The sequence below is a fragment of the Macrobrachium rosenbergii genome, chromosome 7, assembly GCF_040412425.1.
Source record: "Macrobrachium rosenbergii isolate ZJJX-2024 chromosome 7, ASM4041242v1, whole genome shotgun sequence".
Classification (NCBI taxonomy): Eukaryota; Metazoa; Arthropoda; class Malacostraca; order Decapoda; family Palaemonidae; genus Macrobrachium; species Macrobrachium rosenbergii.
This window is the reverse complement of record NC_089747.1, coordinates 18262045-18290000: the sequence shown is the minus strand read 5'-3', so window position 1 is coordinate 18290000 and position 27956 is coordinate 18262045. Positions and strand designations below refer to the sequence as shown.

General features: G+C 38.4%; 1 protein-coding gene across 42 annotated transcripts in view; it reads right to left on the bottom strand.

The window, feature by feature from the left end:
* The window catches only part of osa (trithorax group protein osa), a 106620-nt gene that overhangs the window by 60944 nt on the left and 17720 nt on the right, over positions 1-27956 (bottom strand). For 4 of the 42 annotated variants that reach the window (XM_067106723.1, XM_067106717.1, XM_067106739.1 and 1 more), the window contains exon 1: positions 19391-19423. The exons of the other annotated variants lie outside the window; for them this stretch is intronic. The gene's annotated coding sequence lies outside the window, so the exon portion shown is untranslated. Of the gene's footprint in view, positions 1-19390; positions 19424-27956 lie in introns of those variants that run through there. 42 annotated transcript variants of the gene reach the window in all.

Genomic DNA, 27956 nt, shown 5'->3' with positions numbered 1-27956 from the left:
ACACATACCTAACAGAGGCTCCAATAACCGAAAATCGGCGCTTTTCGCTGCCGATAAGCTGCAAAACTCACCAAAAAAAGGGCCGAAAATTGCTGATTTTCAGTTGTCATCACACCCTCGGAAAGGAACCCCGCCGATAACCGGGGGACTGCCTTTATATACATATATATACATACATATATAAATACATATATATACATGTATATACACATATATGTAATATATATTACATATATTGAATATTATATATACATATATGTATATATAAATACATATATAATACATATATATATATATATATATTATATATATATATATATATATATATATATATATATATATATATATATATATATATATATATATATATATATATATATATATATATATATATCATATAATACATATATATATCCCCAATAACTTATTAACGGTATTTTCCGATTTCAGAAATCGGTGGACTCCCATTACAGAACGTCATTACCCATTTTTTCTTTGTTTTCCGATTAGAAAATCTCGAAGAATAAGGTCTAGTGGAGACATGTAATGTATATTTAGGTTTTAACTTCCCTTAAAATTCTAGTGCTGACTGACTTTCAACATATTTTTTAGCATTCTATTACACTAACATGAGTATAACTACAAAGACTAGACTAGACTTGTGATTCTGAAATATTCATAAGAAGGACTTGTCTTGGGTGACAATTCTTTATTGAAAGCAAAAATTCCAAGAAATTCACTTTAAAAGAACATCATTGGATTAATTCAAGTGGTGAAAAGAAATGATTCCAGAGAACCCTTCTTGCTTTCAAATCATAAAAAACGTAAAGAAGCTGCCTGAGGCAACATTCAACAGGCTTTTTCCATCAGATACAGAGCAGAAACACAACAAGAAACTGCTGATAGTGAAATTCAGAAAGCAAACCTTCAGTCACGGATCATATGCTTCTGAGATTACATTAGTGAAGTGATAATTGAAAATAAGAACATTCTCTCTCTCCCTGTCTCTCTCTATTTCTCTCAGTATAGTAAATGAAGTTGTGTATAATTCTTTTGCTGCAGAAAAGTGTTCTTAATTTCTACACATTTACCTTTTTCATTAGCACTTTCAATTTTTTTTTTATTTCATTGGATCCCTTCACATATCATTACAAAAAAATGTTATCAGAGTTAAAAGCCCACTGCATTTATTCTGGTTAAAAACAAAAGTTGTAAAAAATCCGGCAGTACCACTAACAAATAAATCCCCATCGATAATTTACCGATAATGATAATGTTGGTATTTCAATACATATATACCGTGTGTGTGTGTGTGTGTTATATATATATATATATATATATATATATATATATATATATATATATAGAGAGAGAGAGAGAGAGAGAGAGAGAGAGAGAGAGAGAGAGAGAGAGAGAGAGAGAGAGAGAGAGTGTGTGTGTGTGTGCTGGGATTGCTATATATGCTTCCAAAAAGGCCTATAATATAACAAAGAAAACCAGAATGGATGGAGTATGGGCAACATTATACACTTTTGGGGAATGCAATGGCATTGTTACATTTTATATGTAAACAAGAGATATGGGGGAGGTGAAGGGGAGGGTCAAACGATCATGTAAACAACATTCTAGGAACATCCTGGAAGTCTGTAAATTACCTATTATTTATACCTACTCCAGAACCAATGATTGGAAGACTGACAGCGACTGTTCCATGACTTTCTTGTTATAGAATCATAAAAGTCAAAGGCTATGATTTAAGACCCCAAGAGAAAGAAAAACCAGAGTGCTTTCAGGATTTAGTCTTACGCAATAATAGTATACCAAATACATATAATTCCTTGAACCACTGCAGCATTTTTTGTTAGTGACACATCTTCACGCCAACGTATGTAAAGGATTGACAATCCTTAATTTTTTAAAGACCCAACTAATGTCCATGGCAAAAAATCAGTGTACTATCATATGTTAGAATCCACTGAATGGTTTGGAAATGCAAAAATTCCATTCTAGTTTCTTTTAATTCATTAACAAAATGGGAGAGATCACAGCTCCATTTACTCTTCAACATTGCACATGGTATTTAGGGAGGAGGACCTCGGAGGGAAATATGAAACCCCGACACCTTATGTTTGGCAATAATGAAATCAATGGTCAATAATGAAATCAATAGTGGCATTCAAGCACATCTTCATGTGGTATACTACTCACACTGGGAAATGGGTATCACTATTGTGCTACTTATGCTTATACAATAGCAATGACTCCAAGAGCAGCTACAGAACTCGGGGATAACCACTCCAGTGGTGTAAAAATTTAGCTGATGTTGGGTGATTACTGCCCTTCAACAATACGTACATTGCACTGCCGGAAAATAACCAAACTGAACAGGATAACCCCACTATTTCATAATTCCAGTAGACCGTGTCATAACTGAGGGGGGGGGGCTAATTAACTGACTTGTGTTCGGGAATATGCATGGTTACCCAGTAGGAAAAGGCATGTTACGTAGTAACTGAAGATGTTGCAACACCCAAAATAAACAGGTGATCGCTTCATTTAACATGTCAAAAAAAAAAAAAAAAAAAAAAAAAATGGCATTCCATGAAACTTCTCTAGGATGTAAACTCCAATTGTTAAATTTCAATAAGAAAAAATTGTCAAGCCATATGGAATACTGGAAACAGTATAAGGAGACTCCCACCATCAAGTCCTCTTAACTTGTACCATACATCAAGATTGCAATGGTAACAAAGGACTTGCAATTAACACAAACTCCCAACTTCCATCAACTCAGTTAACAGGCAACCCAAAAAATCTGAAAAAAAAGTACTATACTTCAATATCACATATCACAAATGGTGATTTACTACAAAATTTGTGGAGATTTCCCAATGAGAGAGAGAGAGAGAGAGAGAGAGAGAGAGAGAGAGAGAGAGAGAGAGAGAGAGAGAGATCTTTGCAAATGGTGTACCCCAAACCACCAAAGCTGGTCAATTCTTTCATCTACATCTAATGATCAATGATTAAACATTTTTCAAATGAATTTCCAATCGGCAGTACAGTACTTCCATTACTTATCCCAAATTAATTTCTATCATCCACAGGTTAGAGAATGCATGACATACCAAATCATCAAGATCAAACGTGCTTTCTTAAGAACTCAAGTGACAGACGGAGAAGCAAATATTTAACCGGGGAAATGAAATAAAACTTGGGATCTTGCTTGATAGCTAAACTTTAAATTAGTGCCAAGCTTGAAAAATCAAATTTTTAATCAGCTGTATGTTGAAATTTTAGCTCTTCAATTTTCTAAACATCAAGGAGGAACTCGAGATTATGATCAATACTGTGAACAAGTGACTAATGATGTTGATTATCAAACCTTCCGTGTCCGTTTAAAACGAGTTCGTTATACTGTATACATAAAAAAAATCAAAGTCCAGTAAGAAAACCGGGACTACTGTAAACTTAAATAAAAACAACCTCTGCAGATTTAAAAGCAATTGCAGTAATTACCATCATGTCACCAATAATTACTAAATTTCCTAGAACTCAGGACAATGATAAATACTCAAGGAAGGTTGACAGTCAGCGCTAATAACAACAAAATTCCTCAAGTCATGAAAACCACAACAGCCTAGGCTCTCTCAACACAAAACCATTGTACAGCAAAGAGAATTTGGTAGCCGTTCCAGTACTGTCATTTCTAAATGTACAACTGCCAGATCAATCAAGATCAGACAGACCAGGTGTTTACAACCACATGAACAGCCCTTTTTCCTAAGCGTTTGCAAGCGCACAGACCTAAACACTCGCGAGAAAACAGTAGAAGCAATCCTAGAAGTCGGGAAGGAGGGGGGAAAAGTTAAAGCAGGGGGTGGGGATGGTCATTTCGTTCCCCCTCAAATGAGCCATCTCGAGGCCTCCGAGGATTAGGAGCGCCGTCATGTCTAGCAGCGGGCTCGTTATCTTCAGGCCCAAAAGGGTCGTAATACCGTGACGTCACATCAAAGAGGAGAGTTGCAAAAGAACATAAAGTGGCCCCAATCATGGCTCGTAAACGTCCTGACGTCACCGAGAAAGACCTCGCCGTCTCCGAACCCGAAGTATCACAAAATTGTTAAGGTTCCTTGAAAATTAATTTTCTTGTGCTTAATAAGCAACTGAAATGATGACGGACTGTGTCAGATTTCACGGAAACATTCGTTGTGCCAACTATGTGCCTACTACGGGTGAGTAAAACGAATTAAAGGGGTTTTTTATCACTTATCTAAATCACATAAATAGCATATGAGAAACGTGTAACATTCGACTGCAGAGAATCAATCAGTGAATCACATACAATGACCATAGTTTACCGCCGGTTTAAAAAATCAATGTGTCAATCATTGTTCGAACGACAGATCCAAGACAAAACGGGAACTGAGAAGGCGAACTTCTGAAGTCACCTCATTCTACGAGTTCTCAAACTATTGTGCATAATCATTTACGAGAGTGGGGGGTGGAGGGGAATCTATTCCACCCTCCCCTCACGCAATCCAACAGGCCCTCTCTCCCCCAACCCCTCCAGACAGACACACACACAGACACACACACACGCAGGCCTTTCTGTGGAGCAACTACGACCAATCACTCGACTCCCGCTAGTACCCTCCCTCACCAGCCATGGGGGATGAGGGATCTCCCCCCATTTCCTCTCATCCTCCTCTTCCCTCCTACACCTACATAAAAAGAAAAAAAAAATCAACCCATCTGGAGGTTATAAAGGAGACGTGCACACAATTTACTAGCCACTCTCGGGCCGACACGCGTAATGGCAGGATGTGTGTGGGAAGTGAAAAGAGTTGGGGGTAAAGCAGAGGAGGAAGGGGGGGGGGAGGTGAAAGACAAACATACAAAACTTAACTCGTAGTTATCTCGACGACATCCTTCTCCCTCTTTCTTCATGTCAGTGACCCAACTGGAAGTCATGTGGGGAAATGTTTTCTTTCATACAGTGACACGTAAGTATATTAATGATTAATTACGGCTAATAAAATGATACTCCTGAAGATGAGTATGATCAACAGCAAAGCAGGATTGGTTGCAAGCTAGAATGTGCAAATACCTTGAGGTTAAACTTCACAGCGCTCACAACCCACGCCAAGGATCGGGAATCCTAATAAGATACCATAGAAATATTAGCCGTAAGAGATAACCAAGGGTATAAATTAATGCAAGTATAGCATTATACTAAGTGCTGATGTACAGACAAACAAAATCTCCCTCAACATTAAACAAAAATTAACCACTGCAACAAAAGGTTCTGAAATCGGAATTTCGTGACAACAGACGACGCAAAGCCCTAGGGAAGGTTGTGTTAAAAGCAAGGAATACATACATACCTTACGCCACAATTTCGGCAACTGGCAAGTACCAAAATCTAATACAGTAAATACCACTAGCCTATATATCTTCATGTGATAAGAAGACACGAGGGGGGCACAGAGAGAGAACACGCCACTGAGAGCGATTGAAAATATAAGTAGCACTCAAAAAAGCCAATCAACATTAAGCACTTTTTCAGAGTTACGCAACTCCAAATATGTAAATAACGTAGCATACGCACGTATAGAGAAACAGTTACGACCTGTACCAATAACTAGGTGGAACTGTGGATGAGTTATTTTAAGAGAACCCATCGTACATCACTGCCATGGGAAATTACCGATGGGATCCGGTAGAAACTGGTCAAACAGCTTCAAGGACAAGCTGTTCACATATACAAGAGGGGTGACTTGGGGGAGGAATCTGACCTTGCAAGGTATGCATGAAAACTTTTCAGAAAACAAAAAGCGGTTTCCCAATACAGTATCGTTAACGAGTTTAATGCCCTTCCGTTCAGCCATCTTCAATTTGGTCTTTTCACTATGAAACGACGTCAAGCTTCAAGCTTACGATCTAAGGCTTATAATCTCTACGTGTACAATTTTTTTTACCAATTTTAACCCAGGTGCCATTTGACAGACTGGATAAAGGACACTTGAAATGCGAAAAGCAATTCCGGAGACTTGACTTCCGGGAACATCCATGCGCAGAGAACAAGCTTCAGCTGAACTGTGCTATTTGTTATGCTAAAAAGATCCATAGAAATTACTAGTCAGGTGGAACATAAGAGCTTTGCAGGAAAATAGTTCAAGCTAATATATTCGGCGCAGCAATGCCACAGGTGGCACTTCCAAACTTTTGTCCCTAACATGGTCCTATTTGGCTGTAAATTTTAAACTATCTTCGATACTGTCAACTTAATCAGATATCAACAGATCACATACCGGAGAAGAATAAGAATTTGAACGTACTAGTAAAACTAGGTGCTGAGTGCAGATTTGTTAATAAATTCATCGGTTTTGCCCCCCCCCCCAACAAAAAAAACACACAAAAAAAAAAAACAGCAGCAGGATTCAAGGACCTAGACACCAATCCCAAGAAAAAATTCCCGTGAGAGAATACTGAGTAGAGGGAGGTTGGTAATACTTACTGGCCCGAGAGAAGGACGGAGTATTAATAGCGTTGTCTCTGCATTTGGAATTTAGCCGCCCTACAAGATGCACCGACCCGACGAACTAAAACTGAGCAACCCGTCCGAGTAAGACTTTAAGCTTTATCTCGGTATCAATATATTTAGAAGTTTGCATCCATGAAATAATTACTTAATGGAGAAACTTCCTCAAAACATTCACGATAACCAGTCACTCGCAAAGGTGAATCTGAATCACAAGACATTATCTGCCTCAAGCGTACACCAAAAGGAGGTTGCGGATGCAAGATAGACTAACAACAGAGCTTCAAAACAGTAATTTTACTGTAAAGACTGAATCGACGCAACAGAATTTTATAGATAAAAAATTTCAAATTTCATTAGACAACCCCCTCCAAATCAAGATCATGCTTAATTTCTCTTTTTAGAAAAAACAATGACAATGATCAAGGCATTTTAAATTATACACGGCGTCGAATCACACTTGGATTTATTAAGTAAAGATTTTCCTAGTTATTACGATAGCGTACGTTCACTGTAAATACAATTACATCTGACACCAAACGAACACACTGAGCTGAACGGAATATTTTACATTTAGTTAAACGGCAGACTAATATTCCGTTTGGCTATATGACTAAGGATGGCAATGGCAAGCAATTTTAACCTCTAACAATAACCAAAGAACATGCGCATTCTCACCAGTTACAACTGCTTTGCTTAGTTAACTTGTAATATTTTTTCCTTGAAATCATTCTGAGAGCACCCTGAACAGAGTACCGATTAATTCGGACTACCTTCAGCGAATAAGATGTTCAATATCTACGCCATTATTCTTGAACAAAATATCGGTTCAGTGTTACAGCATGAACCGTACGCTAATGCTATTTCTCCCTGCATTTTACCACATTTTTATTTACTAACGTATTATTGTTGCTTTTTATTAAGAGACATCGCTTTCTGTATTTCCTCTACCTTCTCTTCTTCCTAATGAACACCATATTCTTTGGAAGCTTGAAAAATGGCCCCTATGGGCTTGTTCCACACGAACAGGGTTCATCTTCTGAATAATAATATAATAATAATAATAATGCATTTTGCATGGATAAGTCAGCTTAAAAAAGAAAAAAAGTAAAGGAAAGGGGATTCTATGCCAATTACCTCCAAAAGTTCCGATTTCCCTTGAATAAAAAAGACCGCTAAGCTTCAGCAGTTCAGCGGCATCCGTCCGTAGCGAAATTACGCTAATGAACAAATTCACATCTGCACAATATCTGTTAGTGTCATTATTTTTACTTCAGCATTCTATCTGAAAACTGCAGTGTCAAAGTGACACGCAACACAAAAGACCTCCCCAACAGGGCCACAGCTCGACAACAGTTACGGGCAAAGGAAACTTTCCCACCACAAGAGAATGTACTGTCTGCATAATTTACAAAAACAAACACGTGTCTGGTGAAACCAATTATGTAAATATGATTCGTGTTCCGTCTTGAATTGTACTTGAAAACACAAGGCAACAGTCATATTTTATAGAAATAAAAACGCCTTAACAAAACAATACTGAAAATTAAACAAAAACAAGTTTTGGTACTACAATAAAAAGATAAAAACATAACTAATTCACTTTGAGCGAGTTTCCGGTGACTGAGGTAATACACCCTAGCAGGAATCGGAATGACATCACCGCTATAGCCTTCGCGCGCACACAAACACACAAAAACACACATACACATACACACGCAAGCTTCTTTTTGGCAGTCACGACAGAGATCGGGACGGAGACCGAGCTCGCAGAGCGAAGTGGCCAGGGAAGCTTTGGCAGAGTTTATAGGTGCGATGTTGCCATCCAAATAAACAAAACAGCAGTAAGTACTGGTCTTAATTCACGGTGTGTATGTGTGTGTGTGTGTGTCTCACTTACAGGTAACACAAGGGATATACAGTAAAAGAGCAACGCTACACGCAATGACTAATCATCGGAGGAAAATCAGTACCGAAATGAATGAACACAAATGAATCTGACCAATCACCTCAAGGTCAAGGTCACTGAAGTGAAGCCGGTACTCACTATTACTCAGGGTGAAGGTCAAGACTTTAGTCAATCGTCGATGACGTCACACCTTAAGTTGTAAACGTAAAGCCGAGAATAAAGCGGAAAGAAAAAAAATCCAGGGGGATTGCTGATTACATTCTTCAAATATTTACACTTTCTGAGCCAAGAGGAAATGTTTGGAATGCAACACACATTGACCCTCTACTAACCCCAAACCCCTACACTTTTTTCCTCACTCCTTGAGAGGACTCGGCGTTAAGAGGGACAATGACTTTTCTCGCATTCACATGAGCCATCGACGAAAATACAGACAGGTTTTAGATAAAAATATCATCAACTGGGACAATATTCTTCTTTCAGGGATTATGAAACTTGTAAAAAGAAATGGGGATTGGGAAGGGGAAATAGTATCATAATTCTCAGTAGGAAAAATTGTCCTTCTATCTTCAATGCCATTCCTTCTACGTTTCCTGAAAATTTGTAAACTAATGCAGCAAAAAGGAAATAAATACATAATAGAAGGGTACCAATAACAGCTGGGCATTTCTTTGCACAGTATTTATAAACCCTGTTAACCATCACCCAGGTGTCTGGTAAAGTTACGCAATACTGCATTTCCAAGTACCACCGAACTAAATTGCTCGTGCTCGGTGACAAATTCAGTCCAAATTCTTCAAACTACGTCTTCCAAATTTTCCACAAAAAACTTTACGTTCGTTATCTTGACCCGGCTACAGATTAAGATCTAAACTGAAACCGGAAGATGTTCATTTTCGTCGCAAGAAATCCAAACCAATATACTGAAAAAAAAAAAATACCACGGCGATAAAGAAAAGTTTTAGGAATATACCGACTTTCCATCCGCCTTTTTCATAATTCTAGTGATAGGAAAATAGACGAAATACTCCTTGTGCTCAAAGGGACCTCTTACATCTACCAGGAGCAGACTGTGTATATTATCTTATGAATGTTTATAATTGGGTGAGAAAGCTTATTATATGTGCCGCTAATGGATAAATGTATAATAGTCAAAAGACAGATCACCCAGATTAAAAGGTGATACTTTGGAAATTGGAAATTAAGAAGGGGGGAAAAGAGCGTAAAGGGGACAAATACCGAAGCATGGGCAGAATTCAGAACCGTAAAAAACTGATATAACTGTTTGACAAAGCAGGAAAATCGTGCATTACAATTAGAAAAGCGGCAATGGCATTGGAGCTGAATAAATTGCACCGAATTCACGATGGTCCAAGTTGTAATGTTAAAAGGATAAAAAAGGGGGCTTCCTTATGGTTTCATTGATTAAGAACTGACTGACAGCCCTACTGTCATTTTTAACGGAAAACTGAAAATATAGTAGTAACTTTTGCTAAACTAGATACCGGTGTAAATGATGTTATTAGGATAATTAAAGCTACAAATAGAACAAACTTTGCAACTGATACAATGGCAATATCTAAATTGATTGGAGTGCAAAATTTGTCGTCTTAGTGATATATATAACTGTGTTATAAATATCAGTATTTCTGAGTGCAAGTTCCACATCTCTGACACAGTGCTCCTATTATATCAATTCTGAGAAGTAGATTCTATTATCAAAACACAAGTTCCTTCCGACCTGTTTCGAATTTATCATTCATGCCCAAAATGCTAGAATAATTTACTATTCACATGGAATAATCACAATTATTTACAGGGAATCATCACAGTCAGTTCATAAGCAAATATATTCTACACTAACTGCCGTACGGTCGGTTGCAAACGATCTAATACGGCTTCTGATACTAGTTTTGCATGAATTACTTCTAAATCCAATGAAGGATTTTGAGTAATTGGAAGATTACCTGCATGACAGGAGGTCTTATGCACAGTACGGAATCTCAACTCAACCTAAGAAAAAAAAACCTAAGAGAAATAGGCCTAGTATGTTACGTTCAATTTAAATTTTTACAGTGCATATACGACTTTATTGCCATTTGTACTTCCGAGCCATGGGGGTAAAATCCCAGTTATTTACGGCACCGACGATCCAAAAGAGAAACAAAATACTGTTCCTATTAATGTTCAGGAATTAATGTAATTTAACCAACTAAACCTATATCAAAATTATATCTAATTTGAGCTAGCGGTGAGAAAAAGTAACTGGAGCCTAGGCTACTCTGCTAATCACAAATAATAATCCAGTCCTGACTACTGTTAGTGCCCCAGGTGTGCTGAACTTTAGTTTTCTCTCTCAGTGTTCAACTAGATAATGGTGTATGGGTTTCTGGGTATCTTGGAAATACTGCCTTGGTTAAAAAAAAATTATGAGTGTGCTATGAAAACTAGTGACCGAGTTTCAACTCTTATAACTTACTTAAAATACAACTTTGGAAGCTAAAAATAAAGTATACTATGCACGTCAGCACAGATTAATCAAGGGAGCTATACTTCCGGACAGGATTACCCAGTATTGCTAGAGTAAAACTGGCTGCCTATATCGAAGCTAAAATAATTAAAATGTGTTGATTCATCTCAAACTATCAAAACTGGATGTCTAAAACATCTGAAATACTAGTTGTGCATTATACAGCCAACGTATGGAACCTACAGAAGACTAGTTACAGATGGTTTTAAGTATCAGAGCCAAATTCACTTCGAACGTTGGGTTGCGAGCCTTCAAATTTGCGGCCCCAAATACCGGGACTGAAAATATCAAATCTTTCATGAAAAACCGAAGACGACTTCATTTTCCCAGTGTTGTGATTTTGTGGATTTGACAATAGGAAGGAGCCCAAAGGTCTCCTCGATTGTCTCAGCACGATTTAAATGAATCTGCAGGTCCCACTGGGAGCCTTCGGTGAAGCCGAACCGAAAAGAATCGAACTGCAACTCTTTCCTATTTTCCTATTTAAAATAGCCTAGTAATCACCACGCCAAAAAAAATGTGTATGTCAGTAACCGAGGAAGAGAACGCTTGCCACTAACAAAGACGTCCCAGATACACAGGATCAAACAGCCGAAGTTGTACGAGATCCACGGCTCCCCTCAATGAGCTCCAGGCAGAACAGCGAATGAATGCATATGGAAATTCAAGCAAAGGGGACATCACCTAAAACGCAGCTGAGGAAAAATCTTCAAACTTGACTTCCTTAACTATTGCATGATGCTTCCTGCAAACAGTAGACCACCTGAACAGGAAACAGCTACTTAGGATAGCGGTGTAACAAAAAAAAATAAAAAAATAAAAACATGTTAAAATTACGTACACTAACTTTTAACAGTTCAAAGTCGCAACCCTTGACCACAGATTAAAAATTAAATGAATCCCACATCATACGTGGTATTACATAGCGAACATTAAATAAAAAATAGTATACTTGAGCAGCAATCGCAGAGAAAAAAAAAATTTCCTTTTTTATCTGATAATTTCTCTAAACTATACCATGAAACGGTAGTACCACACATTCTAGGCCAAGGAAAACACAGCTGCTGTCACACTTTCCAATAAACTAATCTTATATTGAATCAATGTCAGTCCAATACAAACATAAGACAGGAGGGGAGGAAGAGATAGAGAAGGGGGGGTGATATAACGGGGAAGAACACACCAAATTGAGAGTGAGTATCAGTCTCTCGCTCTCTCTCTTTCATGTGAGAGAGAGAGAAAGCTCGCAATGCGATGTGGCCAAGAATGGAAGTAGTGTCAATTTTGGATAAAAAAAATTACAGGGTGGCTAACAATCAATTGTGGCCATGCCAGCTAATATATCATCGGTATCAAGCATGCACAAAATTTAGGATAGGCCTATTGCTTGTTAGTACGATAATCCCAGTAAGATAACAGCCTTGTCAATAAAAGCATTGCCAAAAGCTACTATAAGATATGTTTAAAACACACACACACACACACACAGAGAGAGAGAGAGAGAGAGAGTCATCTTGTGATCAACCCCTTTCGCAACTTTCTTCCTAGACTCCTTAACCACCACTGGTTGGTACATTAACGACCGCTATCTGTTTTAATGGAAGTTTGTTTTTTACCCTTTTTTTTCTATATAACACTACAGTGTATAAGTCTACCAATAATGACTTCAGCATAGGAAAATGGTTAAAAAGAACAAATCAGCTGAACTTCCCGTAAAGTGAATGAAAACTTCTCATTTTTTTCTTTGTCAGGTTTTTGATGGATATAAAAAAAACGAGTGCATTTTTGACGTACCGTTCCATGATTGCCCTACAAATTCCCTAAGTGACAACATAATGTCAAGATATGAAGTGCATTTCTTTAAAATCGCGACACAACCACCTACATCTACAACAGCGTTAGCCTACTTAACAAATGCCCGACACATGCAGCTACAGGGAATCAAAATTATCTTTCTCCAGAGTACATCATAACAATCTACGTCATCCGGAGCCGCTGTGCCGTGTTCCCATTCCTGCCCGTTATAGCAGCTGTCACCTGGGTCTTATTCAGCCAAGCCTAACGGGCACCGCACCCAACATTAACATTCCATCACTTATTACCTACACACATTCACATACATTCGACCCTACACTTGCACGCTACTCAGACTCATTCCCCCTCCGTGTGTATAAACAGAAACATTAAAGCATGAAAGAGTAGCCCATTATACAGAAACAAACTCACCAGGACGAAACATGAGTTCAACAAAATGCTACTTTCAAAACAAACCCAAACGCCCAGCGGGTGTCAGACTCGGCGAACTTTCTGAAAACTGCAACCGTGAGAAAAAGTTTGAGATCATTCGAGATGTTGCATAACACGCGGCGTCTGAAGTCTTGGTGTAAGCGAAAAGGAAGCGGACTGTGGTGGCGCCATGGATAAAAATGCACAACAAATGCTCCACATTGCACGCAGCATGACGAAGCAGCTTCTGGGTCAGAGTTAGCTCTAACCGGCACACCCTCTCTCTACCAAATCATATATTCTCTCTTACATACACACAAACTCGGCGTGCAAGCGCTTTTTCTTCATAAACTAAAATGCCGCAATTTACATAGCATATAATCGCTTGGCAAAAGTATATACAGTAAAATATATCAAAAGGTATAGCGAAAGAAACTACAAGAACCGTAATATTAATTTCTGTGAGGGCAGTGGTAAAACCTACGAAGTTCTTAAATAAATGCAAAATGTCGTACCAAGAAACACAATTATCGCAAACACTCGTCACTACGTAACACTACTTTTTTCAAAACAGCTGTATACATATTACTGTATGGTACCAATTCTTTTTTTTTATGCTGTGAATACCAGCGAAGTTTAAAAATAGAAAAGACAATGCATAACACTGATTTTAAAGAATGCACTAAATAAATATCCATACCTAGGCTACACGGCATCGGCGTTAAACAAAATTAAGTTTCCATGACAGTTAATCACCGGCTTTGACGTATATTTTGAAGGTCTACAAAACCTTAAGCCTCTAAGTTTTTTCCTAAAAAAGAAAACCAGACGGCCTAAAAAAACAATAAAATAAAAACTGCCTTCAAGGTTACACGAAACTAAAGGCCCTCTTTACAATCTGCCGATATAACATACCTCTCCTTTATCGAGAGGTGCCAGCACCAATAATGGACAAATTCGCTTTAACACGTGGTCTTTGTTTTGATGACTCACGTGACTTACACCTATTGCCACCTGCCATTAAGTAGTGGTAGTCACTTTTTTTTATTTCTATTTGTTTGCTTCTTGAGACTCTTGCCAAATACACAACCACTGAACTATGTCCCACATCGAACAGCGAGGATAAAATTTTCTAATAGAGACACTGAAACTGACGTCACTTCTACACTGTAACAAAATGAGAGAGAGAGAGAGAGAGAGAGAGAGAGAACAAAGAGAGAGAGATCGGTAATCATGGGATTTATACCCTTCTTACCCGCATCTAGTGCAACCTCCATCCGGTTACGCTCTAATTCACAAGCGCTCGCTCACTATGTGAAAATATCTTGAAAACAAAAAAGCAACCAATCTGTTAATTTCATAAAATATGTATCTAAATGAACATTAACATTCTTATAGTAATATATATACATACATATAATATAATAAATATATATATATATATATATATATATATATATATATATATATATATATATATAGAGAGAGAGAGAGTATATATATATATATATATATATATATATATATATATATAGAGAGAGAGAGAGAGAGAGAGAGAGAGACTTTAACTGGACAACTCACACAACCCACAACCACAACTACTATTTACATTCTTAGCAAGGCCCACACGTGGCCATCCCTTCTGGCTATCATCAGCTGATTCAACTTCACCATCGCCCCCTATCACCTCTATCCATTAAGTAACCCATCCTTCTACCAACACCCCATCCACCCCTGCCATGGCCAAGCCAAACAAGTCTCTGACCTCTACAACACTAACCTGGTACCAAAACGCATGATAAAAACTTAAGTAGTGATGCGGCACGCTTTGTAACATACGAATGCGCGTTCACTGGGGATTAAGAAATCTCAAAGGAAAAATTTCCTGCATGAGAGAGAGAGAGAGAGAGAGAGAGAGAGAGAGAGAGAGAGAGAGAGAGAGAGAGAGAGAGAGAGTTCAATTCATCATAAACTGGCCAGATGATTTCGGAGATGATGAACAGCATTAGCAATGATTAGGACATTTCGTAGCTTAGAATGATTTAACATAATTGGCACAACTTGCACCCCTTAAAGAGCATTTCACAAAGCTCAACAGCGGGAAGGTATCTAATAATACGCATTAATGAAAATATTCCCTTCAGAAAACTACCATTCTCCACTCTAAACGGTAAGGAGACGCAAATGGTACTTCATCGCTACAAAAGCATTTAAATAATCTTGACTCGGCAAACAGCCAATGGAAACAGGTCAATACCTTCTGCAGTAAGCTACTACAGCACGCACTACTGCAACGATACATACTAACACGCATTGTGTTATTCAAGTGCGCTAGAGCAATGCTCATGTTCAAAGCCTCATGACTTACAAATATCTTGCATTTATGCATCACCTGCCAAAACTTCTTTGAGAACTTATTCTCAACTACCCTATAACTTTTGTATTCTGAACTAGCCTATAACTTATTCTCAACTAGCCTATAATAATGCCTCAAATTAAAAAAGTAAAATTAATTACCCCAGACATATGAAAGTTAACAGCAAAAGACAAATATTACCGCAAATGTCTGATACAGTGCCAACTTCCTCATAAAATTTCCATCATGGGAATATTACGAGAAAACCGTACAACCGAGTCATACACACGACAACTGCATACCATCTAAACCCGAGCCCTTGACCGTCTAATTACATTCTCAGGAATATATGGAAAGCAATTTACTACCTACACAGACTATGTCATTCATGCAACTTAATTGACTGGCCCACCAAAAATTCAGAAATAAACACTATCCAAGGATGGAGTCAAAATAACTTTCTACCGAGCTCTTTAAATAACTACTACTGTTTTTATCTACGCCTACTTCAGTTTACGTTTAATATAAACACTGCCAGGTTCGAATATAACAACAAATATTCGACAAGTTCAAAGAGAGGGGGGGAGAGGGAGGGTGGCGAAGGCCGGGCGACTTTGTCACCTATTAAACAATCATCAGATTCAGTAGTGTCCACCACAAACTCTGTTTAAAGCAGAGATGGCCGAGGGCCCTCTTCTTACCCCTCCCCCTCTTTCCTTATTCAACTTTAAAGCCTAGAGCTAGCAGCTACCTTCATCTCTCTCCCCTCCCTTTCCTTTCAAAGGGTCACCCAGGCCCCAAACCCTGGCCCCACCCCCTCTCTCTCCTTCCCTCCCATTTGCTCATCTAGGAACGGGTCTGTCTTCGGTACAGTACTTCAATACTACACGCCACCGTTTCACAAGTGCCATGCCCTTAACTTCCCCCCCCCCCTCTCTCTCTCTCTCTCTCTCTCTCTCTCTCTCATATAAATGTTTTAGTAAGCTCCAGGAAATGTTTTTTTTCTTTTATTATTTTCATTCAGTAAAAATAATAGTGATGCCAGTAATTGCTTTGGCAAAGTCGCATAACAAAGAAACCTAATCCCTTAACTGCAGCGTTCAAGAGAGAGAAAGGGAAGTCTCGTGTATAACAGGAGCTTTAAGGTAACAAATATTACATCATCACCCACAAGACCTGGAAGCAATATCGGCCAACTTTCAAGCAAATCAAAATTCAAGTTTGGTCAAAGTTCGCCCTCACCGATTACCTCTCCCAAACTTTCCTCAAACTTCCGGCCGTTGTGTCAACAAAGCAACTCCCACAATCTGTTATCTCTCTCTCTCTCTCTCTCTCTCTCTCTCTCTCTCTCTCTCTCTCTCTCTCATACAAACACACACGAACGTTAATTCAAGCATGGCAAATAAAATCTATTAATATTTTCCAGTTCCACACGGTTAGTATAAACGGTAATTAAAACTTTACGGCATAACTGTTACTTTTTTTTTTTTTTGTTAAAACAATGTTCACCAGACTCCAAGGACTGGTTATTTACACGAAAGATAGCAGGCTTCTCCGAATAAGACAATGCCTTAGAGTCAAGAAGAAATGAGTTGGTTTCCCGTCTACATCCCATAACACCCTAACATTTATGATCGAAAAAAGTTACTGTCAAGTTTCAACTGGTACGTATGGTGGCTATGCATGAAACACATCATCGAGGACTCCCGGACGTATACTGGAGACCACTGTTATCAAGAATTGCTCCATCTGACATAATTCATTTTGCTACGAGTATACCATACTCACTATGTATGCCATACCTTTACATATATAAATGTGTACGCGCCCGCGCACAGATTCAGTATTTAAGCGCATGAGGTGGAAAGCATAAACTTGTCACCCTATTAAACAAGTAAGTATTCGTTTATGCATAATACATGTATGTAAGTCTACGAGTGTATTCACAAGCTACATTTGAAGTTGAGAAAGTAGAGGAGTAGTTAAGAGGTAATGGTGGCTGTGGGAGTGTGTGTGCGTGTGTATAATGCTGCAGCCCTCTCGGTGATTTGGCCTCACACATCCAACACTGGCCAACATTGAGAGAGACGTGCCGTGGGTAGCAATCACCAGAACACGCAGCCCCTCGCCCCCAACCCCCGCAATACCCCCCTCCTCATTCCTCCACCGGGTCCCTCGCAGACGCCCTCCCCTCATCCACTCCCCGAAAATCACCAGACCAACATATCTTCCCCTTCGTCATCCTTCCCCACTACACCACCAAAACCCGACTCTCTCCTTTTCTCGCTCCCTCCAATTTCTGCCTTTCACAAGCTGCAACCCCGCCAGAGTTTCACTCCATGCACCACTTTTCCCACAAAGCTTCGACTTGCAGACATCAATGGTGCACGGCAGAGAGAGAGAGAGAGAGAGAGAGAGAGAGAAACGATATATAGTATGGAAACAGTGGGGAACGAACGAATACAAGACTGACGGTTGAGGGAAGTAGAGCGGGGGGAGGGGGGAGAGAGAAGGGGCAAGGGAAGTGGTTGTTCAGAATGAAGGGAATTCGGAAAATTGGTCTCTCCACTATACCACTATCAAGTTCATCTGGTTCGCATTTACGTCATGAAGCAAAAGGGGAGAAATGGCGGATCGACATACACGCGCGCGCACGCACACTCACTCCAGCTTGGTTTGGCGGGAAAGAGATCGGGGGAGGCTGGGTTACAACGAACGCGGAGGGAATTAAATGAGGCGGAGAATTGCGAGAGTTTCCACCGTAGTACAACGTCACATCACTGTTCGCTGTAACGCAGAAAACACAAGAGGAGAATTCGATCTTATACGGGGAATACTGAACGATCAACAGAAATGGCTTTATAATAAAAATATAAACTAGCCGGATAACAAAGACGAACACCGTGTTATAAAGGAGTCAGTGAGAGAGAGAGAGAGAGAGAGAGAGAGAGAGACGTTGCAGCAAGACTCTCCCTAGGGAACCTTAGAGGAGGAGGAGGGGAGGGCGGGGATGAGGTGCCAGCCAAGAAAGGGATTCCACCAAGTGCCCACGGGGGGGGGAGGCAGAGTCAATTTAAGACTGGAGAATGGTTTGATAACCTTACATAATACGGACCTTACTATTACACTTGGCATCTCAACTTTAGGCCAAACGATTTCCGGGTGGAAAGGCGGCCCCTGTGATTATACGAAAAACTAAAATTGTGTGCAAATATGCATGTTTATAAAGAACAGGAGCACTTTGTGAGGACTCTGTCATTTAAAGCGTGTCTTTATTCTCATTTGCCGTTAGACCAAAATCTAAAAATGTTAAGCATATACGGTAACCTCCAGGAAAAAACCCTGAGGACCGATAAAAGAAAATCAAATAAACTCCTTCTGCATGTTCATTTTTTCCATCACAAACGAACTTACACTCAACAAAACTAAAATCTAATTATAGCCTATTTCTGAAGTAGTACAGAGAAGCATTAAAAATATTAGGAACAGCAACCTGAAGCTTATGCCGATTTAAAATCTGAAATATCGGCCTCATCGTAATTCTTGAAAAGACGTCTGTGTTTTGGATCGCATGGAGAAACAACAAACAGCTGCAATTCTAACAAAATCTTTAGATAGAAAACCAAAGTTACCTTAAGATTTCCATCAAGTCGTTAACTTTCCAGTGATTTAATGACCTGAACCGAAAAGAATCAACTGAAATCTGACATCAACAAATCCTATAGCAAACAATTCTAGACATACTAGCTACCAAAGAACGAACAATGGTTACGGTACCTATGAATAACTAAAGGTATATCTACAAAAGACCAACATTAAATGCCTTACTTAATTCCATAAGAGACACTGGTTGCTACGCCATATACCTGAAAATGAGAAAAAAAAACATTACAATTCATACAAAAATGTTCAAATTTCCACAAAAATCTATTCAAACATGGCAATGTAAACAAATAACAAGTGTTGTAAAATTAATATTAATCTCATCAATTCGGTCACACAGTAAACATTATCAAAACAAACACATGCATGAACGCAAACACTCTCATCACTGACTTCCTTAAAGTATCCTTTCAGCAAATTGCTGATCTTCGGACTACTAGTACACAAAAGATAACGAAGTGCACAGATTAAAAAAAAAAAAAAGTTATATGGCGATATTTCTAATACCTCACTGGCATCATCACAAAATATGAATGCTAAAAAGAGACGGCAGGAGGAGATTTCACACAGACATATCCCGTAATTCTAGCTTAGCCAATAGAGATCAACTGTGTACCCAGTTGTTCTACAAGCTCAGTCTTACACGTCTTTCAGGTTTGTCTTGGCAATTCACTCCACCTGTGACTCACAAAAAATTGAAATTTTGACTCCAAGGTATGGTCGCATAACGCTGCTAAAAACTCGAATAAAAGTCTGCTCTAAATTCCTTCACTGATGTTCCTCGCTGGGCTACACCGTTTATTTGGCGCGGATTATAAAATCCGCTTTGCAGTTTTGCTTTACGTTACATCTATAACAAAACAAATAGCTTTTGCGATTACAATTCAATTGTTTACGTGTAAGTCCGGGATCTTTTTCTACACTATCAAGAACCGTAATGTACATCAAATTGATACCAGTTACCGATCGAAAGTACAAGTTAATATTTTTCAAACTAAGCGTTTAGGCTCCTCTCAAAAGTTTTTTTTTTTTTTCAAACTCGGAACATTCTATTAAGGTACTCTAAATGTCCCTGCACATTCGATAATTCTCCAAATTCAGGTACAAATACTTTACCATTACAGGAGGATACGGGTGTTGACACATCTTATCAAATTTCTTTGGAAACATTTGCCCACAAATAAAACTACAAAACAAGTATAAAGTTTTCGTTAAAAAATGAAAATAAACAACGTATGGAATATGTTAAAAAGGTAGTCACCCAAAAAGAGCTGCAATTCCTCAACACTTAAAAAAATTAAGATGTACAGTTTTCAGTTATTACAGTAAATACCATACTTATCCAAATCTTTCCATTCAGTAATTTCATCTACCTACTCCCTGACTTGTTTCAATGGAACGCCATTAATGGCACAGGATAAAAATGAAAAATTAAATATTCACATCTTTCAAAAACAGTGAACAAGTAACAAGATCAAACTTTAGAAGCCTATACAACTACAGGACCCCATCCAATATGCACAAAACTAGATACCGGCAATACTACTACTCAAAAGTAATAATACAGGATGTACTATTTTCTTACAAACAAGCAAGACCAGTTACTGGAAACTATTTCAACGACACACATGATTATGCGTAGCATGGGCTCCACTGGATATACTACGAGACTTAATGCTCCAAATTCACGCCGTTTCAAATCTGTAATCCTGAGAGAGAGAGAGAGAGAGAGAGAGAGAGAGAGAGAGAGAGAGAGAGAGAGAGAGAGAGAGAGAGAGAGAGAGAGAGAGAGCTTAACTTTTAACCGAGGCAGTTTTACATTATCCGACCAGCCATCTCCCAGCTAGCAACACTCCAAAATTTACCTAATTTGAGTTTCCCCGGTAATTAGTTACTCCGGCCAAATACGGCATGGATGGAAGGAAAATGAGGGCTTCAGGAGACCGTGGGGAAAACATGATGGGTAGAATGGGAAATGGGAGAGAAAAGAAGGGGGAGGGGAGATGCTGGGGCGGGAGGGTGGTAGAAGCAATTATACAACGGCTGTGAAGGTAATCAAGACGTAATTAGGGAGAAAAGTATATCCAGTTGAGGTCCTCTTATCTAATTAATAATTACCGTAATGAATGGATGAGAATAGCGGGAGGATCGTATGTGAACGGGGGTGTGGTGTGGTGTGATGTGGGGTGGGGGGAGAATGCCCCAAGGAAGGATAATTTTCCATGAAGACTGTAAAAAGCTAATCTGACAAGTGAAAAAAGTTTCTGCGAAAACCAAGACCTATGCAATGCTTAAAAATAACATTTAGCTATACTTTCCTAGCTGTTATATTCCATACATTTATATAATAAAATAAAAGTATACTCAAACGTATACTGTATAAGCATAAAATACAACCACAAACACACAATCTGCGGGCTGTAAGGTAGTACTGCCGTTACAGTTCCAGTGGCGTGATTCTACCCAAAGCATAGACAATGTAAAGCAACTGCATATCATTTCCAACGTAGATTCCTATCAGGGAGTATGCGGTGGTTTCCGCCTGGCCAACGCATTCTCATATGAAAAGCAGACAAGTCTGTTTGTGAACATTTTTGTTATGTGCTGACCAGACAGAATCTACGGTGAAACACGATTTAAATAACATAGAAGAATTTAAATAACATAAAAGAATAAGTTAAAAGTCATTTTGATCTTAATACTTTGCTCTGAATAACATAGGCTTCTACAAATACTGTAGTTCCCATTTGCGTGTTTTCGCATTCACTCACGTGACACTAAATGAAATCGATCAAAATAAGTCTTAAGATTTATTACCCGAACCCACAGACGATATTATTTATCCATAAAATCTGGCTACAAGTTCCAAGTTTAATATTAATTAATAAAATACAAACTAATCTTATCTGCCAGTAAGGATTATCTGAGAAAGCATACACAATGTTTCCTAAACGTTTCCTTCCAAAACGAATCTTACGCTTAAGTTTATGAAATGATCAGCTCTACATCAAGGAAAGCTAAACGTCAAGAATACATTTTGAACCGAGTCTGGTGTTTGTGTTTATCTGCCCTTACCTAAAACTAACAGCTCAGCATGCACATGTGTTTTTCAATTAAGCGATTGTGCGGCTAATTAAAATATTCTACACCAACATATGTGACGGGGAGATTAATCAATATTTTTAATCTTAGCGAAACTATATTGCCGGTAACTGTGCTGAACGGGAAAAATACTCACATTAGGACGACAGGAGAGATTCATCAATAATTTAATCTTAATAGTAAAATTAAACTGTCTGTGACTGTACAAAAATTATTTATATCAGACTTCCTTTAACGAAGGGAAAAGAAGCCACTCAATTTACAAAAACATGACATCAGTTACCCCCAGTAATAAATTGATACACAATACGATATCCATCTGAACTTTAAAAAAATGTCTCTGAAGCTTTATTCTATTTCCAAAAATATTTGAAATGTGTGCAATTACCATCTCGTCGAATTCGATTCACAATATTCCAGGACAACAATCATCAGTAACACTGAATCATTCATCACACCAATAACAATATTTATTATTATTATTATTATCACATTATTATTATTATTATTATTTCAGTATATGAAACCTATTCACATGGAACAAGCACACAGGGGCCATTGACTTGAAATTCAAGCTTCCAGAGAATGTTGGTTTCAACCTCCCACCGAAGACCCCACACTGCAGTGACTTTTCACTGCCCGGGGAGAGACGCGAACCCGCGACATCTGAGTGGCATTCCACGACACTAACCACTATCACAGGTATTTCATGTGCAGCAACTTTTAAGCCTGGGAACTGACTTTGACAGTGACCTGCAATTTTACAAAAGTCCTGTCTGTGCCAACTAACGACGCTTTCCCATCCAATTACAACCCCTCACAAGGCTTGACACTTGAGAAAACGATGATCACGCTGGTTCAGAATGATTCAGCAGTTCTCAGCCAATTAACCAACAGAACCAATATTTTTCCATAAGAACCACGAGTCGACATATAGGCTAGTCAAATCAAAACTTTCAATGGCGTTGCGCATTAAGCCGTAAAGTGATGAACCGGATAAAGCAAACACTACACCATATCATAATTAGGCGCAATGACGTAGGGAGCCGAGTCATGGCAAAAAATAAAAATAAAAACTGCGATAATTTCATATTGTGTACAATTACCCTTACATGAAATCCACAAAGGAAACTCACAAGCTATTTTGAAAAAAGAGGCACTCACAAACCATTACGAAAAATACAAAATACAAGAGAGAGAGAGAGAGAGAGAGAGAGAGGGGTTCATGCAATGTTTTCTTTCTGAAACTCTTCCTGAGACAAGCTTCCGTGCCAAGATGGAACAAAGGCAAAGCAAATATTTCGTGAAATACTGTATATAAATGACTGCCCAACTAAACTGACAAATATGCGTTCCATAACTGTACAACAAAAGCTCCCACTTGATATCAGGAGGACGGAAAATATGATATAAAGTATTTCAAGAAAAAGTGGAAGACTTTTTCCTATTTTCCGAGGGCTTTGACAGTGTGAATTTGACCATTAATATGGAATAAGCCGTCTGAAACCTCAGAACGTTTGCATTATTATGTATATGATGAGGTGCGTTCGCGAGTCTCACAGAGCGCCTTCGGCGAAGTGGGTCCCTAAGAAAAAAAAAAAAGGGGGGGAGAAACGGTACACAGTAATGTCCCATTTCCGCATTACCCTTACATGAATACAAAAAAATTATACCTGGCAATCGTGCACCTTTGAAGGTGATCGAAATATCCTTACATAGAGGATACTAAAAATTATAATACACTTATATATTATATATATATATATATATATATATATATATATATATATATATATATATATATATATATATATATATATATATATGCTTGAAAAAACTAATCATAAAGAAATTTAGAATTTCAAAGAAGTTTTTGAAACAGTCCTCGACGACAGCGACATTCAATAAAGCGTAAAATAAATGCATGAAGACGAAGCCATACTAAAGCATGGGGAGTACTATAAGAGGCATGACAGGATGGATTAAAAGAACGGACTGGTCAGATAAATCAAAGATAACTGAAAAAAAATGCTATTTTAATTCATGAAATTCAGGTTGCAGATTCAGAGAATCATATTGAGCAAACAGGTATTAACCCAGACAACTAGCCTCAAAAGCCTAATTTTTTCGGCAATATGAATATTTACACAAAAGCCCTCTAATTCTCATAACACTTAGACGGGACATACAATGACATATTTTCCATTGCCAAATATATCTAGCAACTTGCAAAGAAATTGATTTCACTCATAATGCACTGTCGAATATCACAAACGACAAAAGCTCATTTGCTCACCAAAAGGAAAACATGAGGGAGAATGAAATCCAGATGCAGAGTACATAGAACTTAGGACGGATAAAATATCTCGACCAATCTGCTGGCCCAGTTATCCGTTCGCACAAGCTGAAACAATAGCTTGTTGTCAATCTTTCGCTGACAGAAGCCACGTGACTTGACGCTTGCACACGCCAACGAATTACAACCAGATTTTCTCACGGGATCTCTGCGTCATTTCTTTACGCGATAGAAACTCGTTACTTTAATGAGAGCGAAGAAATAGTAAACAAAATCTAATGATATAAACAACAATACCAAATCTAATGTTGTCAACTCTGTCCGGTCAACTCTATCCGGTTCCAGAGATAAATTCATGTTTTGTTTGTTTTAAGAATACATTCAAGACTACAAACACCAAATTCAAAGGCGGAATCTTAAAAAGTCTGATACAAATTCCTGCATTCCTTTGGTAATCATATTTCAAGATAAGATTATCCTCGACATGCTAATTGGCACAAACCCCATGCCCCTGACATTAGGCCTGTGGTTGGTTGTCGAGTCAATTAACAGAAATGTTTATCAAATTAGTGGATGGTACGCATAATGAGAGGTTAAAATTTTGTTTAATATTATAGTCAGGAGGATTAAGATACTGTAACACCCTTCTCTTTCACGATCTTTTCATTGACAAATTTCATAACTATTTAGTTTACTATTCTTCGTTTGCTCTTAGCTAGTTGACGCTAACCTTACACTACAAGATAAAATACATTACTAACAACTTTTTAAAAAAATTAACGAACTCATTGACATCGGTAACACCGGGTGAACGTCTCAGTTGAAATTGTTCCAAGTTGTAAAGCGAGGAGGCGAAATCACCAAGGCTCGATTTAATGCAACAATTATCAGTTTCTCATCTTGATAAAAAATCGATTTTTCAAATGTCTGGCAAATGGGAAGTAATGCTCTTGAAATGCACACTTTGTCCTGGTCTGGTACTGTAATAAAAATGGCTAAATGTAATTATACACGATACCTGACCATCACTTACTGATATATAAATATTTCTAGGCATGAAAAAAAAAAAAAAAAATCTCACTACATTCAACACTCGACGAAAAACAGACCATAAGAAGCACCTGGAACCAAAACCAGCCACCCTTCAGAACAGTACTCTCATTTCCTCCCTTTATTCACGTCCTTTGCGACTGCCTGGCTAGCTCGCCCGCTCATTCCCCCTCCCTCCCCTTCCACCCTTCTTCCTTCTACTAGTGGGTGAATGCAGAAACAGGAAGCAAAGTAATGGAGCAGGCAGTTCAGACCCATCCCTTCCTCTCCCATCACCGGGGGAAGGGCAGAGGGGTAGAGGTTGGTCAAAGCCATCTGGCAAGCGAGCGGACTGAAGGGTAGGAGGGGACACTCGGAGAAAGGGTCACACTAGGGACATCTGGGACTGGGTAGTGGCTGGGTAGGGAGAAGGGCACAATAAAGGCCGCTTGGTAACACTAAGCCACAACAAGGCCCTTTGATAATCTTAATCGTTGGGGAGAGAGGAGCAGGAGACTTTCCATCCTAAAAAACAAATGTAGTGTATAAAATACATAAAGTCATAAACCCTCGACCTCTTACACCTCACACACCACATCTAAAGATCACAATCTGCCGACAAGAATTGAACGTTTATTATTATTATTATTATTATTATTATTATTATTATTATTATTATTATTATTATTATTAATAATAAGGGCCACTTTCGTCGTAGATCCCAAGGCAGCTTGGTTATGAGAACATTGTTAATTTTCACAAGAATTGAACGTTTATTATTATTATTATTATTATTTTTTACAAGGGCCACTTTCGTCGTAGATCCCAAGGCAGCCTCGGTTATGAGAACATTGTTAATTTTCACAAGATTTACCTGCCGCTCAGCAGATAAGCATTGATATCAAAATTTATCTCAAGTGCTACTGAAATGTACATCCACCGAAAACACTCATGAAATGTCAACGCTTACACAGCGGGGGTTTTCAATGTACACTGCTCAGTTCACAAAATGTTTATAACGTAGACATTCTAACGATAACATTACTATAAATAATAATATAACTGATATGCCATTCGGTTCAGCCCTGAAGTGATCGGATAATAAATTCAACCGAACGAAATATCCTTTAAGTGGTGCAAAAAAAATTTTTATTTTTATGAACGGAATGAAGTCAAGTTCAATTCTGCAGGTGTCATAACACCTAAGTTGGCAAACGTATGAGTCAAACGAGGAAGGAAATTTCAAATGCAACAGGAACACTGCACTTGCGAAACCAAATATGAATTGTGTTCAAGTAGGTGTAGAAGTCCATTCTAGCTGTAGGTTATTTATTACTACATTCCTTGCCCTGGCCCTGAAGACAAAGGTTAAAACCCCAATCCCTTACCCCAGCAGTAGCACCAGCTACTCTGATGACCAGGGTGCAGCAATGACACAGAAGTCGAGGAAACGATCAATATGCAAACAAATACAGGAAATTCACCTTTTCTTTTACTCTTCCTTCTCTTGCTACTGCCCCAGCATTTCGTATCAAGGAGGAAGTCTTCCTATATCAAAACATGAGTAATTACAACACTCGACAACTATGACGGTCAAATGTTTCAACATCATAGTTAAATTTTATAATGCACCGGTGTGTGTTTGTGTGTGTAAACTTTGTTTTCATACTTGCAATGAGTTCCGTTTCTCTCATTTAAATTCAATGCGCATCCATCCACACATGCAACTGAAAATCTAAAAATAAATCGAAAGCACCAGGGTAATGCCAATAACAACCATAATTCTAATTTCTCACAAATACCCTAACAAAACTTCAGTACAAAGAATTTCCTATAAGGACCCGCTTAGAAGCGACAACTTTGCTGTCCACCCGGCGTCTATTCAGTATTCTGTACAAAATCTTTCAGACACATGTTGACTTTATTACTATATTTTATTTATATATATATTTTTTTTTTGCGAAAGGAGCCACCATAATTAAGAAATGTCTCAAATTTTTCTTGATCTAGATGAAAACAGGAACTAGATTGGTTAGCTAGAAAAGCTAAAACGAATGAACACTCTATCCCAATGGCCTGAACTGTTCCAAGGAAAGTCTAAAATTACAAAATACACAAAGGGTCGAAGGGATTACTACTCTGACGGAAAAACACTTTACCAAATCATACACACGGGAGACCAGGCCAGACCAATTGTCATAATGCGACTTGGATGCGTCTCCCGTATCCATTCTGTTTACTTATCTCACGGGGGCCACTAGCCCGGATATGTACAGTAGCGGGAGAGTGGGGTTACCGAAAGTA